Source organism: Dermacentor silvarum, chromosome 8, assembly GCF_013339745.2.
Source record: "Dermacentor silvarum isolate Dsil-2018 chromosome 8, BIME_Dsil_1.4, whole genome shotgun sequence".
Lineage (NCBI taxonomy): Eukaryota > Metazoa > Arthropoda > Arachnida > Ixodida > Ixodidae > Dermacentor > Dermacentor silvarum.
The window spans coordinates 122487981-122504800 of NC_051161.1; the positions used below are offsets into that span (position 1 = coordinate 122487981).

At 46.0% G+C, this 16820-nt stretch overlaps 1 long non-coding RNA gene across 1 annotated transcript; it reads left to right on the forward strand.

Annotated features, from left to right (window-relative positions):
* The first annotated feature begins 8758 nt into the window (after positions 1-8758).
* LOC119462820 (uncharacterized) lies at positions 8759-14758 on the forward strand. Its single transcript, XR_005194224.2, has 3 exons — positions 8759-9134; positions 10465-10642; positions 12517-14758. It is a non-coding gene; the product is annotated as an uncharacterized LOC119462820 (long non-coding RNA).
* Positions 14759-16820: the final 2062 nt, after the last annotated feature.

Genomic DNA, 16820 nt, shown 5'->3' on the forward strand with positions numbered 1-16820 from the left:
ACCTCTTAGAAGCCAAAAACTCTATCCTGACCCGCTGGAGAACGCACAGACTCCGCTGCCGACTTCGCAAGAAAATTGCAGAGTTCAATCGTGCAATAGAAACTCATTCCATCGAACTGTCCAAACAACAATACAACGAAGTGTGTTCCTCGGTTGATGGGCAGATGAGAGCGGGGGGAAAATGTAACCTCCTCAAACACTTACTCGACGATTCGCAAAGCAAAAGCAATCAAAGACTAGCCATTGATCGCATATTGCAGAATCAAAAGGTGGCGGGCGTATTTGAACACGCCCTCAAGAGTTGGCCGAAAAGTATCTGCCACTGGGCCCCTCCGGTGACGTGGATTATCCTCGTTACCGGGGGAGGGGGGCGCAGTGGGGGAGCTCGACGCCTCCTTCACAGAATCCGAAATCTGGGAGGTGCTCGAAATGCTCAATGGTCGCTCTGCACCGGGCCCGGATGAAATCTCCAATAAGCTCCTCCGCAACTTGGACGGACACTCAGTAGCGTTGCTCACCGAGGAAGTCAATAAAATCTGGGAAACGGGCCTCGTCCCCGACTCCTGGAAGACAGCCTCAGCGGTGCTCATCCTGAAACCAGGCAAACCTCTTGCGCCGGAGAACATGCGGCCCATCTCGCTCACGTCCTGCGTGGGCAAGGTGGCCGAACATGCCATTCACAACCGTATATTTAAGCACATAGAAACTAATGAGTTGTTCTCTCAAAACATGGTCGGCTTTCGGCCGGCACTCTCCACACAGAACGTCAAGCTACTTATAGAGAGGCAAATCATTTATGACGACACTAGAGACACGAGGGGCATCCTCGCTCTTGACTTATCCAAGGCTTTTGATAACATCACGCACCGGTTCGTTCTAGAGGCGATCTCGGACCTGGGCCTGGGGCCACGATTCCATGCGTACGTTAGCTCCTTCCTCAGGGATCGCAAGGCCACTGTCAAAATAGGGCAGGTCAAATCCAAGGAATTTAGATTGAGAGCGAGAGTCACTTTGCAAGGGGCGGTCATCTCTCCCCTACTGTTTAATATCACCATGAAGTTCTCGAAAGACTGGCCACAGTAAGAGGATCGGGTCACGCCCTCTACGCGGATATTACCGTATTGTGCATGGGAGGGTCTGACGCTGCAGTTGAGAGTGCGCTCCAAGAGGCGCGCGACATCACAGAACACTTCCTATTAGACACAAGCCTGAGTCTGTCACCAACCAAGTCCGAACTTCTATTGTATAGGGCCACCCGACGGGGCGGGGGGGCCGGGGGGGGGGGGTTACGTACTCCACACCCTTAAATCAATTCCCATAGCCCCCCTATACGAGGGACGGACAACAAATACCCAGAGTGGATACCATCCGGGTCCTCGGACTCTTGCTGGAGTCGCTCGGGGGCAACTCACAGACTATAGCCCGCATCACCACCAAGACAGAGAACATGCTTAGGCTTATCCTCAGGGTGCCGAACCGCCGGGGGGGTGATTAAGTGAGCGCAATCTCCTCAGACTCTACCACGCGTTTCTTATGAGCCACGTTAACTGTGTAGCTTCCGTGTTGCGCTGGTCTAAACGGGAAGAGGTCAAAATCGACGCCTTCATGCGCAAAAGCAGCAAGCGCGTGCTGGATTCACCACTCACTACCAGCACCGAGCGTCTCATGCAACTAGGCATGCACAACACCCTGTCAGAGGTGATCGAGGCACAACGAGTGGCCCAAATAATACGACTCTCATCATCGCGAGCGGAGAGACGCATCCTCGAATTCGTCGGATGCGGTCACCAGGAAATCACGGAGCGCAACGCGACCCTATCACCCATGGTCCGAGATACGTTCAAGGTAGATCCCCTGCCACGTAACGTCCACCCTCAATACAATGTAGGGCGCCGGGTAGCCCGGGCTCGTTCCCTATTAAAGTGGCTGCGGCCACTCCGAATCTTGCATGTTTCGTTGACGCCGCCCAGTACGGGCGCTGTGATCACTATGCCGTAGTTCCGGTTGATTCCAATGGCACTCTCATTAAGTCAGCATCCATGCGGAAGGTTTCTGCAACAGTAGCCGAGCAGGTTGCTATAGCTACAGCATCGAAGGACCCTCTACGTCCCCATATCTTTACATACTCTACGTCTGCAGCCCGAGCGTTCGCCTCCGGCTCGATCTCAAAGGAGGTGGCAGCCATCCTCGTCACCGAGAGGGCTGCTGGTTTTCATATCATGAAATGGTTCCCGGCCAATATGGGAATCAATGTGCACTCTGAGGTTGTTAACGCCAATGAGTTGGCCCATGACTGTGCGCGAGGTCTTACACACCGCGGGAGTTCCAGTAGACTCACGGGCGGCGACTTAGGACTGTACAGGGATTCGCTCTTCACCTTCGATGAAATCTTGGCACATTATCAACTTTCTCGGCGGGCTTTTCCGATACCACATCTTAAACTCACTAGACCACGATCGTCGGCCTTTCGCATGCTCCAAACGGGGTCGTTCCCCTCCAGGGGCTGATTCAGTCACTTCGCGCCTAATGTAGAACCCCACTGTCCAGACTGTGGGGAGGCGTACTGCTCTTTATCTCACATGCTCTGGCAATGCCCTGCGTTACGCAGCTTATCGCTTACCACTCTAACGGACTGGGACGCAGCCCTTAAAAGCAGCGACCTCTCAGAGCAACTACGGGCTGTCCAGAGGGCCTGCGACAAGGCAGAGGATCACGATCTTCCCACCCCGACGTGGGTGCGGCCCTAGACGGCTACGGGGACTTCCTGGAAAGGGAGGTACCCTAACGCGGTTCCTCAGGACCACCAATAAAGTTTTGTGTCTGTCTGCCCCCCCCCCCCCCCCCCACACACACACACACACACACAATAATGTACCCCCCCCCCCCCCCCCCCCCCCTGGCAGAGATCCGGGGTGCGCTACTGACCTATCTGCCTTTTGAACGTCGCTATTCGAAATGACAAATAAATCTTCAGGGTACTGGAAGTCAAAGCTTGAGTAATATTGGGAACAAACATTAGGACTACATCAGAAGAAATATTTTTTGTAACTCGTTTGGGAAGTATCTAGCGTATGTAATGCGGTCCTGTACAAAGGTTTGGGGACCGTATTTTTGTAAGTTTTAACTGGTAGCCCGGATGATCTCGTTTTGTTTTTGCAACGATGTGCGGATGTTCTTGTTTAAGTGCTCGGATAACGGCTCTGGCTTTTGGCTCAAGGTAGACTCGCGAATCCAGAAGGCGGATCCACTTGGAATGAATTCCCGGGATGACACCTGCTTTCGAGATATTAATTCCCGAACTTTGCGGAGAAATGCATTGGCGTCTTGCGAACTCCACGGCTACGATTTGTAGATTACAATGTGGGCCATCAGGTAATTAGTCAAAAACTTAATTAGTGAATTTTCATTAATTAGCCGATAATGCATTACAATTTTGTGCGCAAGGAATGTCCGCCGCTTCGCGTAGATCGGCTCACTAACTAGAATTGGGCTATCTCCCACAGTGAACTTTAAGAATTTTTGAAAGTGTTCGCTGAAACACCCTGTATATATATATATATATATATATATATATATATATATATATGTGTGTGTGTGTGTGTGTGTGTGTGTGTGTGTGTGTGTGTGTGTGTGTGTGTGTGTGTACAGTATAGGTACGCCAAGCTCCGGCTTCCAGAGAACGCTTCCAGCGTTTTGCCTGAATGATCCCCCGGTGCTTCGCCCAGTCATCATCATTCACTTCGTGGATATGCGGTGATTTTGTTTTACTATCGTGTCGGCGGTTTTCTACTCAACAAGAACGATTTTAACAGCGGAGATGTTTAAGCGACCATTCAGTCCGTGTATCGCGAACAAAACCTCGCTGAGCGATGACGTCACCTGCGCTGCCTAGAGCCGCTATGCGTCTCGCTCCGCCAAGCTCCGCCTACCAGCCTAGACACTGCGCGCAGCCGCATGTGTTTCACGAGTGGTGACGTCACCGAGCCGCACCTGCGTCTCGTTTCGCCAAGCGAAACCGAGCAAAAGGGTTTGAGCGTCCAGAAAAGTCCAGATACTTTAATGACCGAGTGTTCGTTCCTCCTTCGGCTGTCGATGATTCCGGGGTGATCTTGCGCAAAACGTGGCCTTGTCTCGAAGCATAACCTGGAAAAATTTGGCCGAACCGAGAGAAAGCTAGGTGGGGTCGCCAGCTTCGCTATGTGCCTAGTCTTCGCACCACTAGTGCGATGCTGCCCCTAATTTTTTGGAAATTCCGCTTCGTAATCTAAGAATGCCTATACACAGTACTGTTCTACTCTCACTTGGAGCATCGGTATTAAAATACAGCCACATGAACGTTTGCCGAGAGATTATAAATACCTCTGTGACACAACAAGAATGTCTGATTAATATGTCCCATTTGCTATGAATTATTTATTTCTCCTTAAATGAATTATAAAACTATACAATTCAAAAAGCGGAAAGAGAAATTCAGAGCAATATTATTTAGAATAGAATAGAAAGTTTATTTCTCATTCACGTAGTACAAAGCAGTATAGGGAAGAGGGGACACTAGGCAAAAAGCTGTTCATATTATTAAAAATTTAACTTATTCTTTACGTGGACCATTTACTTTAGGTATTTTTTATTATTATGTTATTGCTAGTCTTCTTGTTTATGCAAGGCTGACTACCTTATTACACACTATTTTATTTCATTTATTACCAGTTTCTTTAATATGTTCATTTACCTCTTTTTCCATTTTTTGTATCATATTGCCACCGGGTTCGTGGCCTATTCGAGAGAGTGGGTTTGTGCCATTACATAAGCAGTCATCATCATCGTCACCGCAGCCAAGAACTATTGTCTGGTTTGATGGTCCACATATAACAGATAAAATGGGGTTGATCACTACCAGGAATAGGCGAAATCTCGGGTGGCAAAGCTGCTGAAGGCCACTACCGTTGCCAAATGAACAAGTTTATCTTTAATGAACTTGGACTGAGAAAACCATGTTGCATCAAACTGCCGCATAGAGTAAGGCTACAAAGAAGAAGAAGACGACGGAATGCAAGAATGCATCACTCAGTGGCTAACACAGGTGGCAGAGATGAGCTCACGAAGCTGACCGGTATTCTCCTCACTGGTTGTGACTCCCAGCATCGCGGCAGGAGGCATCACGGCAAGCGGCATCACGGCAAGCGGCACCACGTCAGGTCGATCCGGTGGAACAATGACGAGACAAGTCTTGCAGCTGCCTCACAGGGTGCCTCCACCGCCGCCTCAAAGCGTGGCTCGGTCACACTTGCGGCGACCACTACGAACACGTTACCGCAACGAAAGCCGCCGCCCGAACTCGTCCAAGGGCCTCGCGGCGCAGCCACGCAGCAGGACGCACTTGTCGCCGGGGCAGAGAGACAAGTCGCCGAGGCGATGGTTGCGATGCCGGCTGGGTTAGCAGCGCAGAAGACGTCACCTTCGCCTTTTCGAGGTATCATCAACCGAATTGACGGCTTTCTTGTAGGTCGCCAAGAAGGACAAACTGACACTGCGGTGGGAAATCCAGCCCAGCTACATCCAGGCCGTGCTCAAGTCGTCCCTCCACCTGCTGGTAATGTAGAACCGCTGTACGTCAAAGGAAACGCACAGTACGACGTTGCCGGCCGAGTTCCGCTGCAGGCGTGGGATGTGGCTGCAGCGCCGATTGGAGTGGACAACATTGCCGCTGCGTCAAACCCTCCAGTTCACGACACAATCGAGCCGACGGCGATGGTGCTCCTGTTTCTGGCCTTGGGAACGCTGACTCTGCTCATCTTCGTCACGATCGCCTTCACCGAAGTGCGCTCGCTGGACACGGAACCAAGTGCCGAAGCAGCAGACATGCTGACTGACTTTAATATGCACCCGGCAGATGAACACGTGACCGCGCACATAACGAGAGACACCGAGACGACCGCTGTTCACGTGACCAAAGACCAGTACCAGATGCGCCGCTTTGGCGTAGACATTCCAGAGGCCGCGCATGGCGACGATCTCCTAAAGCCACTAAAGTCATAAAGTCATCTGACTGTACGCTCTCCCATAGCTTGTCACTATGCGTCTTCTCTTCCGCATGGACTTTTGTGAGACGACGGGCGTTGGCGGCTGGCGCTCACGTTCATCAGTGCGTAAGAAGTGATCGATCTTCAATGGAACACTGTCGCCTCAAATACGAGACGCGCACTTCAGAGAAGCTCACTGCTGCTGCCGCACTTACTCACGCCAGCGTCTTGACAGCGAAAGTCTTATAAGCGCGCTCGAACTAACACGTCGGATAGTAGACGGCGAATCAGATTCACTGAGTACGCCGGTGAGGTCGCGTCGCAGTGCTCACGCTCTTATATGTTGACCGCGTTCTTCGCGTAAGGACTTATGGAGGCCACTTACGCTGGGCAATAGGAGCATGTTGGATCAATATGAACGTACTAAACAATACGACGACGAGCATGAGGCGCCATGCATGTTCAAATACAGCAAAAAAAAAAAAAAAGAATCGCAGGATCTCTTATGTAATCTCTAAGACGACTTGAAGGTGAAAACCAAGTACCGATGCATTAAAGACGGACACATGACGTGCAAAGGCCCCTTTATTCGCTTAGTCTACTTCGCTTAGTCATCCCGGGTAATTTGCATAAGCATCCTCTTAATTCGCTTACTCATCCGCCTAATTGCTTTCTCATCCTCTTAACTCACTTAGTCAATCCCTTTTATTCGGTTAGTGTACTTAGCTTAGTCATCCCTCTTATTGCAAAGGGCGAAGGTTCGAGTGCCTTAACCCTTTAACTGGCAAAATAACAAAAACTTGACCTAGAATGGTTTTATTGCTTTGGTTCTTCTTTACTTTGCTCAAATACATATCAATTGAAATGTTAAACGGTTTCTCTAAAAAGTAAGCGAGATACAGTAGGTCAAAATTATTGTTGACTAGGTGGTGAAAGGTAAATGGATAGTCCAAAACTGCTCTCTGGCAGCTGCAATGGTAAGGTCAATGTGTGTTCTTGAGATGTACATTTAGGAGTTAAGAAATAAGAGCTTGCTTGCTATGAGCCCCGCGTGTGGTAAGAAGATAACGACGAAGCCTTCAGGTGTTGTGACCGATACATCTGCTGCTGCTCACACTCGAAATTTTAGTTCATACCACTCTTGAGCAGGTACATAAATAAAGGTAAATTGAAAGGCACAGACTAATATTTGGATTTTTCTAGTTTTCGCAGATGCTTTTGTTAGGTCAACAATAATGTTGAGCTACCATTTAAATGGTTAATTAGCTCTATCTTAATTACCTTCGGCCTAATAAATTTTGTCTTGCATCCAGAACACCATCGAGGCAGACGGCTCGCCAGGGTAAACGCCATCAGACACAAGCAGCGTAACGACCCGCAGGCGCGCTACGTGGACGCAGCCAAGTATCCGGGCCGAAATGCCTTCGCCATCAGCGTCACAGACTACAGGGGGACGACACTGGCGTTGGTGACAATTCTCGCCAAACGCGCGGACACAGCAGAGGAGGCCGCTATAGCACTCGCCACCCATACAAGCGAGGATGCCATAGTGGTCTTTACCGACTCTCAAACAGCGGCACACAACTACATGAAGGGCAGGATCCTCATCAAAGCGATTAACATACTGAACCGTGGCGACACTCCTTCCCCCTACACCTGCATCATGTGGGTTCCGGGACACGAGGGACTCGAGGGGAATGAAGCGGCACACACCGCGGCCCGCGCAAGCGTCAACTGCACTCTTAAAAAAAAGAGAGTCAAAAGAGAGTCACGACTACCTCGACTCTCTTTTTTCAGACGCTGACTACCTTTTCTTCCAAAGGTAGTCACGAAGCGAAGTCGGGACTCGCGCATGAAATGGAGGACTCCCATGAAGGGAGTCAGTGATAAGCACCTTATCCAATCAACCAATGTGGATTCATTGGATCACTCAATGAAATAGTTGGTTGACTATACCAAAGAAAACAAAACAATGCAGGTTAACTATAGGCGCAAAAAGTAAAACGCATTTCATGCAGTGCTTCATTACTGAATTATCAACATAGCAAGAAGTGCAAATTGTTTTTTTTAATATTCAGTAAGAAATCACAGAAGCAGGATGGCAAAACGCCAACTTCATAGTGAAAACACTGGATGGTATTTATATACAACGCGGTTTACATACATATCTGTTTTGTATTTAAAGATTCCTCAAGGGAAGCAATAAGGGGCGGAAGTACATAAATATTGATTTAACATGCATAGAATAAAAAAAGAAATGAAAATATAACATGAATATACACTCAATGTCAATGAAAAACAAACTATGAAGTCCACCAAGTTGCACGTGGAACTCATCATTCACTGAAGCTGATGGAGCGTACCGAGTAGAGGTGCACAGCTATTTGTGTCGCCTCCTAGTAAACACGATTAATTCGGGTCGTGTAACAGTGAGCAAAAATAATAATTAGCAATTCAAGGTTGTTTCTCTAATTATCGTTGCAACACATCTTTATTTATGTTTACCACAATGTTGTAAATAAAACAAAATAATATATAAAAAACCAGTCATGGGTCTTATGACCCTTTCTAGCCTGCTAAAGCATAGCCTCTGAGAACTGTTTCAAACGCAGCGGTGACGGCGTAAGTAAAATGGGCTTGCAGTACAGAAAAAAAGCACAACCTTCGAGACTCACAATTACTTTCACGGTCGTTTGCAGTTTTGATGCTCGTAGTACAGTGGTTGGCTTATGGCTTTCGCATTTACTTCGACTTTGGATACGCAACTGTGAAAAGCGCGGCAGCGGTAGCAGCGGTTACTCCTCAGAATCTGAAACCACGCCGGCGGTTCTTTATTCCATGACGGCGGCAAGCCTGCGACCGTCGAAACGCGAGTGGGATTTTTCTCTTGCGTCCGTTGCGCCTGTGATACCCGACAACTGTAGCAGCATGTCATCTGATCCGACTTCAACTGAAGGCTCGCCGACTGATGCGGAAGCAGTTTACCTCGTTTCGCACGGGCCACCAAAGAAAATTGTGAAGTTCACAGGCGCCCGGAAGCTCGCCGACCTTCACGAAAGTGTGCGGATGGGTGGGTTCGCGCACCTGATGACATGCAACGATCTCCTAATACAGGTGAGCATGGAGGTTCTGCGTGTTACGGAGTGTAAAGATGATTTGGTCACTGTTTGGTTCGTATGGGCAAAATAGCAACAGTATGCGTAGCGGAAATGTCGAGCACGAGTAGTAACTGTTGAGTTGTTTCACGTTTACCTGACAGTCCGAGTGTTACGAAATTGCCCTATGTCACTTCACTGTGCTGCCAATTACAAATATTTTCGGCTCGTCGCTGACATTGACACGTGAAGCGCATACTTGCCCTTAGGAACGCATCGTTGCTCAACTTAAGTTTTTGCCTAGGGGAGAACTGGAAAGGAAACTAAACGTTTTCGGGACTTCCGTCTTCTGAAAACTTTTGCGGTTGGTTTACTACTGATTTGAGCTCAGGTGTGCAATCGCTACCCTATTACATGGGGAAAGGTGAAGTACTAACAGCTTCAAACAATGTAATGGTGCTTTAGTTTGTGTAACCGGTCGTAGTATGCCATAATCTGCAAATTTCTGTAGCATTTAACCAATAAACAGACAAGACAAGGAAAACAGGAGTGTTGTCTGCCTTGTTATTTGTTTGCTGCAGTAATCCTGCAGTAATAAAGTTAAATTCAACCAACCCAGGAAAAACATTCATTCACATTTTCAGCAACAGGACTATGAAAACGTTGTGCAATCAACTATATGGTTCTATCTTTGGGAAATCATCTATTCCTATATACTGATTCTTGCTGGCATTGCTAAATAAGCTCAAACTTGTTTGCTCAATGTGTCCTGCACTTAGCTCACATATGGGCCGCAGGATTAGTGTTGTGCTGTGCTGTTATGGCTTTAAATAACAAACCTATTTGGGACACTACAGCAACCATAGAAAAAGGCTAAAAATTAATCAATGCCTGTTCAGTGTCCACTGGTTCAAACCTATTGATAAACCACTGGTTTATGCTTTCAGGTCAAAGATCGGTTCCCGTGCTATGTCAACATGAATGAAAGCACAGCAGTGCATGATGGGGCGTTCATTAACTTATTCGTCTCCCAAAGCCACTCTGAAGCATCAGAGGCACCAAAACAGCTGTATGCTTATCCGTATGTCTTATCCAATCTGTACTCGTTAGTTAACTCTGTATGACTAAAGTCTGTCATATGCTGGAAGGATAAAATAACGGTATTTGAGCAATACTTTAAAGGAGTCCTGAAACACTTTTCTAAGTAATCATAGAATATCATCACTATTAAATTATGTCACCTCAAAAATTTCCTCCCACAAAAGTTTTCGAATCCTTCAAGGACAAGTGAAGTTAGACATAATTATCGCACCGATAAGTGGTTTTTTGTCTCCTTTCATTTCCACTAGCATGCTGGAAGCTGCACAGGGGAGTTGGCAAGGGGGCACAAGGAAGCAATGCCCCGTTGCTGTCCGTAGGGTGAACGCAAGGCGGCTCGTGGCGGCCGCAATTTCTACACTGCGCTTTTCATCTCTGGAGCCATGCGCAGCAGCGTGCAGTCGTCATGTTCAGAAAAGCAGTGCAAAGGTGAAATGGCTGTTTTGTCTTTTTGAGGTCAAATACATATATATATTTTTTGTTTATTTAACTCAAATGAGCAATAATGGTATTAATGAGAATGTTCTTGCGATCACGAAATCAGCCAATAGCTGTTGTGGGTCTAGCTGCTTGCGATGACACTGCATAACAACTATGCTTAAGTGAGAGCAAGCAATTTTTAACTGCTTTTGCACGAGATTGTGAATTCTCTGCTGCATGTCGTGTAATATTTTGTTCACACTCCCACAGGAGCCTCGTTAACAGAGTGGCAATGCTTTCTTACTATGCACAAAGTGTTTCAGGGCCGAATTAAAGCTTTGTTACTAATGAAAAGGCATTGATAGGTTTAGATAGAAAGACAATGAGGTTAGCCAGTGTAGACTGGCTGCACTTGGGCTCGAAAAGTGCAATGTGCTCAATGCCTTCTGGGCTGAGAATGCTCTCGACCAGTGTCTAGAGCGTTCGGGTATTTTGAAAATTGTGGGTACTGCTGTTAAGGGGGGGGGGGGGGGGTTAGACGTTGTTAGGCCCGAACCGTAAATTTCTGATTGTGCGTTGTACTTATAGCACATGTTTATAGCTTTCAAAAAATATAAAACACTTGGCTATATGCGACTTCTAAACCACTTATTTAATTCATTATATTTGTAGCGTCGACTGTAACGTGGGCATGACCTGTCGTCGAGACTTAAGATGATATGAAGTTTCCATCGTATAAAAACGTCTTGCATTAGACAGTATTTTTTGTTTTGGTTTGTGACTTTTTTTCTTTTTGTAATGCATTTTACAGCCCTTAGGGAGCTCTTTGTAGCTCTCATGCGTTCCTCTTGCTTTTGTTCATGTTGGTGTGTGCTTTTCGGAGGGCACGTCACATCTGTGAAGGACCTATTTCATGCCTTTTAGTGTTGCTGATGAGGAAAACACATACATTGATACGAAATCGAAAGTTTTATTGCAACAGCTGCCGTGAAAGCGTACTAAAGCATCTGGAGATCACTCCTGTACATTTTTGTTTTTCCATGTGGATGCTATCAACAGACTCATGGCGGGTAAAAAAGCAATTTCAAGCTAAAGCTGAAGCATAACAGCACTGAAAGGACTGCAGAAAGAGAGGGAAATACTGTAAAGTTTAGTATGAAGATGACTAATCGTGGGATGTATTGATTAAGCAAGCAATTTGACACATCTATTCGCACATTTCTCCGAATGCGATGTTTCGACTTAGTCCCTTTTTCTAAAAAAAACAGCTGGGCGTACGTGAACTAAATTTTGTGTACATGTCAGCTAGTGCCTCGTACAACTTTGCAACTGGAAGGAATATCTGCATGCTCATGGAAATTTAGAAAACAAATAAAATGCATGTCATATAGTGGCAATTAGTGACATGCTGTACACTCACGATAATTGATCAACAACTAGCTTAATCAGCCGCCCTCCTAATTTCTTATAGAAGATGCTTCTTCAAATTGGTATTCATGGCTAATTTTCCCTTGTGTGCATTTCTTAGTAGTAAACTCATTTGAAGTAATAATTAAATTCTTTTATAATCTGTTTTGGTGAAAGTATTGTTAGAGTGTGAACTCTGGTCATCATCATCAGTTTATCTTGGCTATTGCAGGTCCAAAGGATATACTGTTACCCCTCTCCTGTGTCAAACCCATCCGATAAATATTATAACCTCTGTCTCGTCATGCACCTAATGCTTTCATAGTGCAGTTAACCGAACAAATTCTCCCATCTGATGAATCACAGTTCACCTGCTGGATATTTCATGGAAATGGTTGCACTACAGTGCTGTTGCATATTGTTTTTTTGTATATTGTTTTATGTAGAAGGTTTATGCACACTTTTGTAAACATCAGGTACCCGAATAAGCTGTACAACATTGCTGCAAGGTGCCTTGGTAAACCAGTACCCAGCCCTGAGGAACAGATTGGACTCTGGCTATGTAAGAGCATTTCCTTGTAAATTTCCTTCATTTTGATTTCTTTGGCACATTTAAAGGTTGAAATATGCTGTCAAAGTCTTTCTTAGCACTTCGTAATGTTTATGGCCATTGTTTCTCGCAACTGTTCTCGTCTGTGTGCTTGTCATTGAGTAGACATGCTGTGATCTATAAGCTTTGCAGTTTGACTAAATTTGAAGATGCCAACAGCAGCTCTGCATCTGAGGTGCAATACGGCCACCTTCTGTAAAATTAATTGCATGCTCAGCTAAATATACAATTGGTTGAACAATATATTTTGTACCTGTAGTCATTTATGCATAAAAATTTTGACCAAACTAATACAGAAAGAAATTACTCAACTGCTGTGTTGAAAGGTGTGCTAAGATAGCTCGACTGGTACATTTTAGAACATGAAGGAAACAGTGCAAAAAACAAGTTAAGATTAGGGCAACTCTGTTTTTACTGTGTACTGTTTTCAATTTATTACACAACCTGAAAACCGGAAGCCACTAAACTGGTATTTATGTAAAGTCAGTTGCTTTCACTTCATTCTAGTTCTCCTGGCACATGCACCTGAAAAACAAGTACAAAATCTTAAAGCTTAAATCTCCTAATTTATCTAAATTGCACTGTTGTTCCCACTTGCTGCTACATAACTGTCAACTGCATCAGAGCTGCTCTTGCAAAATCGTGTGTACTAGGTATCCTGAAACTGATAATTGCTGTACCAATGTTAGCTTCAGCTAATGGTAAACACATCATAATAAATAAGACGAATAATGCAAAACAACAGTATCTGAAAAAGCATACCACCATGTTTGACAAGTAGTCAGAAAGTGTTGCTATGTATCATTGCTGTTAATTGGTGTTCTTTTTCGCATTAGAACGCCTTTAGATTAATAACAGTGCATCTACTTCTGTAACAATTTTTATTTCTTGTCGTGAAATAATGCATCTAAAATAATAAATTTCACAATCAGTTATTTCTGTAACTATGATGACTAGCCTGATCTCACTTAAATGTTCATGCTACAGGTTGAATTTTTTTTCGGCTGAGTTTGCTTTGTATATACAGAAAATTTGTTTAAATTTGGAGGACACACACAGTCATGACTGAAAGGAATAAAGTGAGGTTGGTCACAAGCTGTTTTTCAGCATTAATTAAGGAAGCCACAATGCTATGTGAATATAAAACTTATTCCCAGTGAATAGCTTCTGTTGACTGCCAAGGAACCGTGGAGTGCAGTACAGCAGCAGTATGGTAGCAATGTAAGATCTGCTCACAATTGATTGTTTACATGGCGTTGAATTGAAAGGTGCTACTGAGTCACGAGAAAGCACAGCAGAAAGGAAACAGATGATACCATTTTTTTATTGTAGCTCGTTCATGCATTTCACTTCGACATGTATAATGAACTAGCCCCAAATTCAGGTGGAAACAGCGCTAAGGATACAAAGTGAAAGCACATTGAGGAAATTACACGTTGCACTGAGTATTTTTTCTATGCGTCCTCACATAATCCAAGTGTGTCCACCTGAATAGGAGTAACAAACTAGCAGATATGTTCACATTAGCTTGGCCCATCCTTAAGCTTTCTGAAGTTAGCATTACATAATTTTAAGGAAACTATAACTTGAATCAGTGCCTGTATAGTATGTTTTTCAAATACGTAGTTATTGCTAGTTTTTCTTAAACAAACAAAAAAGTACAATGTAATATAATGAGCAAGGTTTTCATGTTTGGTCCAACCATTGAAAGGCCAAGTGAACCACAGCGGAAATTAAATGTGGTTTTATTGAACTGTAGAAGTCATAAAAAATATAAAAAAGATAACTTGCCACTGGTGGGAGCAAAACCCACATCTTGCAAATATAGCATGCAATAGTCTACTCATTGAGCTGTGGTAGTAGCTGTCCTCTCATTCACATTCTTGGGGATTTGTGTATGTGTACTAAATGTGGCCCAGCACCAAACTCATAATCCTGGCAGAAGATGTGGCACATACTTTTACCTGCAACCATCACAAAGGGGATGACCCTTAGGAGCAGGCAGCAGGCCTATAAGTATTTGCATTCATAACAGCATTGGTGCCTTCAGGTAGCATACAGTGCCATCTGCCTGCTCTTAAATGTCATGTACCGCATGACGCCTACGGTTCAACGAACATGCTGCAGCGTCAGCCATGGCCTTGAGTGGTGCTAACAGTTCCAGGGCCATATCTAATAAACATAACAAATGCGGAATGAGGTGAATGGGAGAATAACCTCCATCGTGCTTAACTGATACAGGCTCACATGTGTAATCATATGACGTGGGTTTGCCCCCACTGGTGGCAAGTTGTTTTTTGCCTACTTTCGTTTGCAATGTTTAGTTATTTTACATTTCAATAAAATCACATTTAATTTACCCTGTACTTTCCGTGGCCTAATTATCTGTTGGCTGCATACAGTCTTGATTAACAAAAATCTGGCCCATTTGTTCCACCTATTCATGTTTGACCCACTTGCAGTACACTTCCATAAGCATCACCCATTAAATAGCCGAACACATCTTGCGAATATCCTTTTTTGTAGATAGCTATATGCAGTTAGCTGCTTATAGCTGTATATTGGAACAACTATACTGCCGCGGGTATGTGCCAGTGGGGACAAGGTTGAAGCAGCGCGGGCTTTTAGGTTAAGCGTGGAGACGAAGAAGACGTTGTTGGTTTTTCTTTGCGACTTCCGGCCTTCCGGCCGGCTCGCACGTTGGAGTCTTCGACTCCAAGAGTTCGACTTTACTGTCGCATACAAGTCAGGAAAACGGCACGCAGACGCCGACTGCCTTTCTCGGTCTCCTGTTGAGACGGCAGCACAAGACGATGACGACACAATCTTTCTGGGACTCGTGGACACTGCCGATCTTTCACGCCAGCAACGGGATGACATTGAATTGCTGCCGCTGATTGATTACCTGGAAGGACGAACCAACAGCGTGCCGAGGCTATTTACAAGAGGGCTGGCGTCATACTGCTTGCGCCGCAGCGTACTCTACAAGAACTTCTCTCCTAGCGGCAGCAACTACTTACTCGTTGTTCCCTCATCGCTTCGACGTGAAATCTTACACGCGTGCCACAACGAGCCGACCGCTGGGCACTTGGGCTACACTCGCACATTGGCACGGATTCGGCAGAATTACTACTGGCCGAGACTTGCTGCAGTCGTTAAGCATTATGTTCAGACATGTCTGGATTGCCAGCGCCGCAAACCGCCTTCCGTCAAGCCAGCCGGCCTTCTGCACCCTGTTCAAGTACCTGCCACACCATTTGCACAAGTAGGCATGGATTTTCTGGGCCCCTTCCCAACGTCTACTACCGGCAACAGGTGGATAATCGTCGCTACGGATTATCTCACTAGATATGCCGAGACAAGTGCTCTGCGACGGGGAACAGCAGATGAAGCGGCGCAATTTTTTCTTCAATCCATCGTTTTAAGACATGGCGCTCCGGCAGTAGTCATCACGGACAGAGGTACTGCGTTCATGGCCAAGTTTTTGGACATCGTTCTACGTTTAAGTGGTACCGCCCACCGGAAGACCACGGCCTATCACCCTCAAACAAACGGGCTGACAGAACGACTCAACAGGACACTGGCTGACATGATAAGCATGTACGTCGATGTAGAGCACAAGAACTGGGACGAGGTTTTACCCTATGTCACCTTCGCGTACAATACGGCTCGTCAAGAGACCACTCACCAGACACCCTTCAGCCTCGTGTACGGCCGTGAGGTTACGACAACATTAGACGCAATGCTCCCTCATGAATTGATGACAACGAGACGGGGGCTGAAGAGATCACACAGCGAGCAGAAGCAGCTAGGCAGCTTGCGACGTTGGCGAATCCACGAACAACAGGAATGTGACGCCAGACGCTACAATCTTCGCACAGACCCGTAACATACAACATCGGCGGACAAAGTGTGGGTCTGGACACCTATTCGTCGGCGTGGGCTCTCTGAAAAGCTCCTGCGCAGATACTTCGGGCCCTACATAGTTCTTCGACGCATCAGTGACGTCACCTACGAAGTCGTTCCGGATGGCTCTCACTGTTCAAAGCGCCGACGGCATTTACCCGAAGTCGTTCACGTGCTTCGTATGAAGCCGTACTATGAAGACTGACAGACTGCACAGTTTTTTCTTTATCGCAGTTTGCCAAGCCTCTGTCATCGGACGATGAT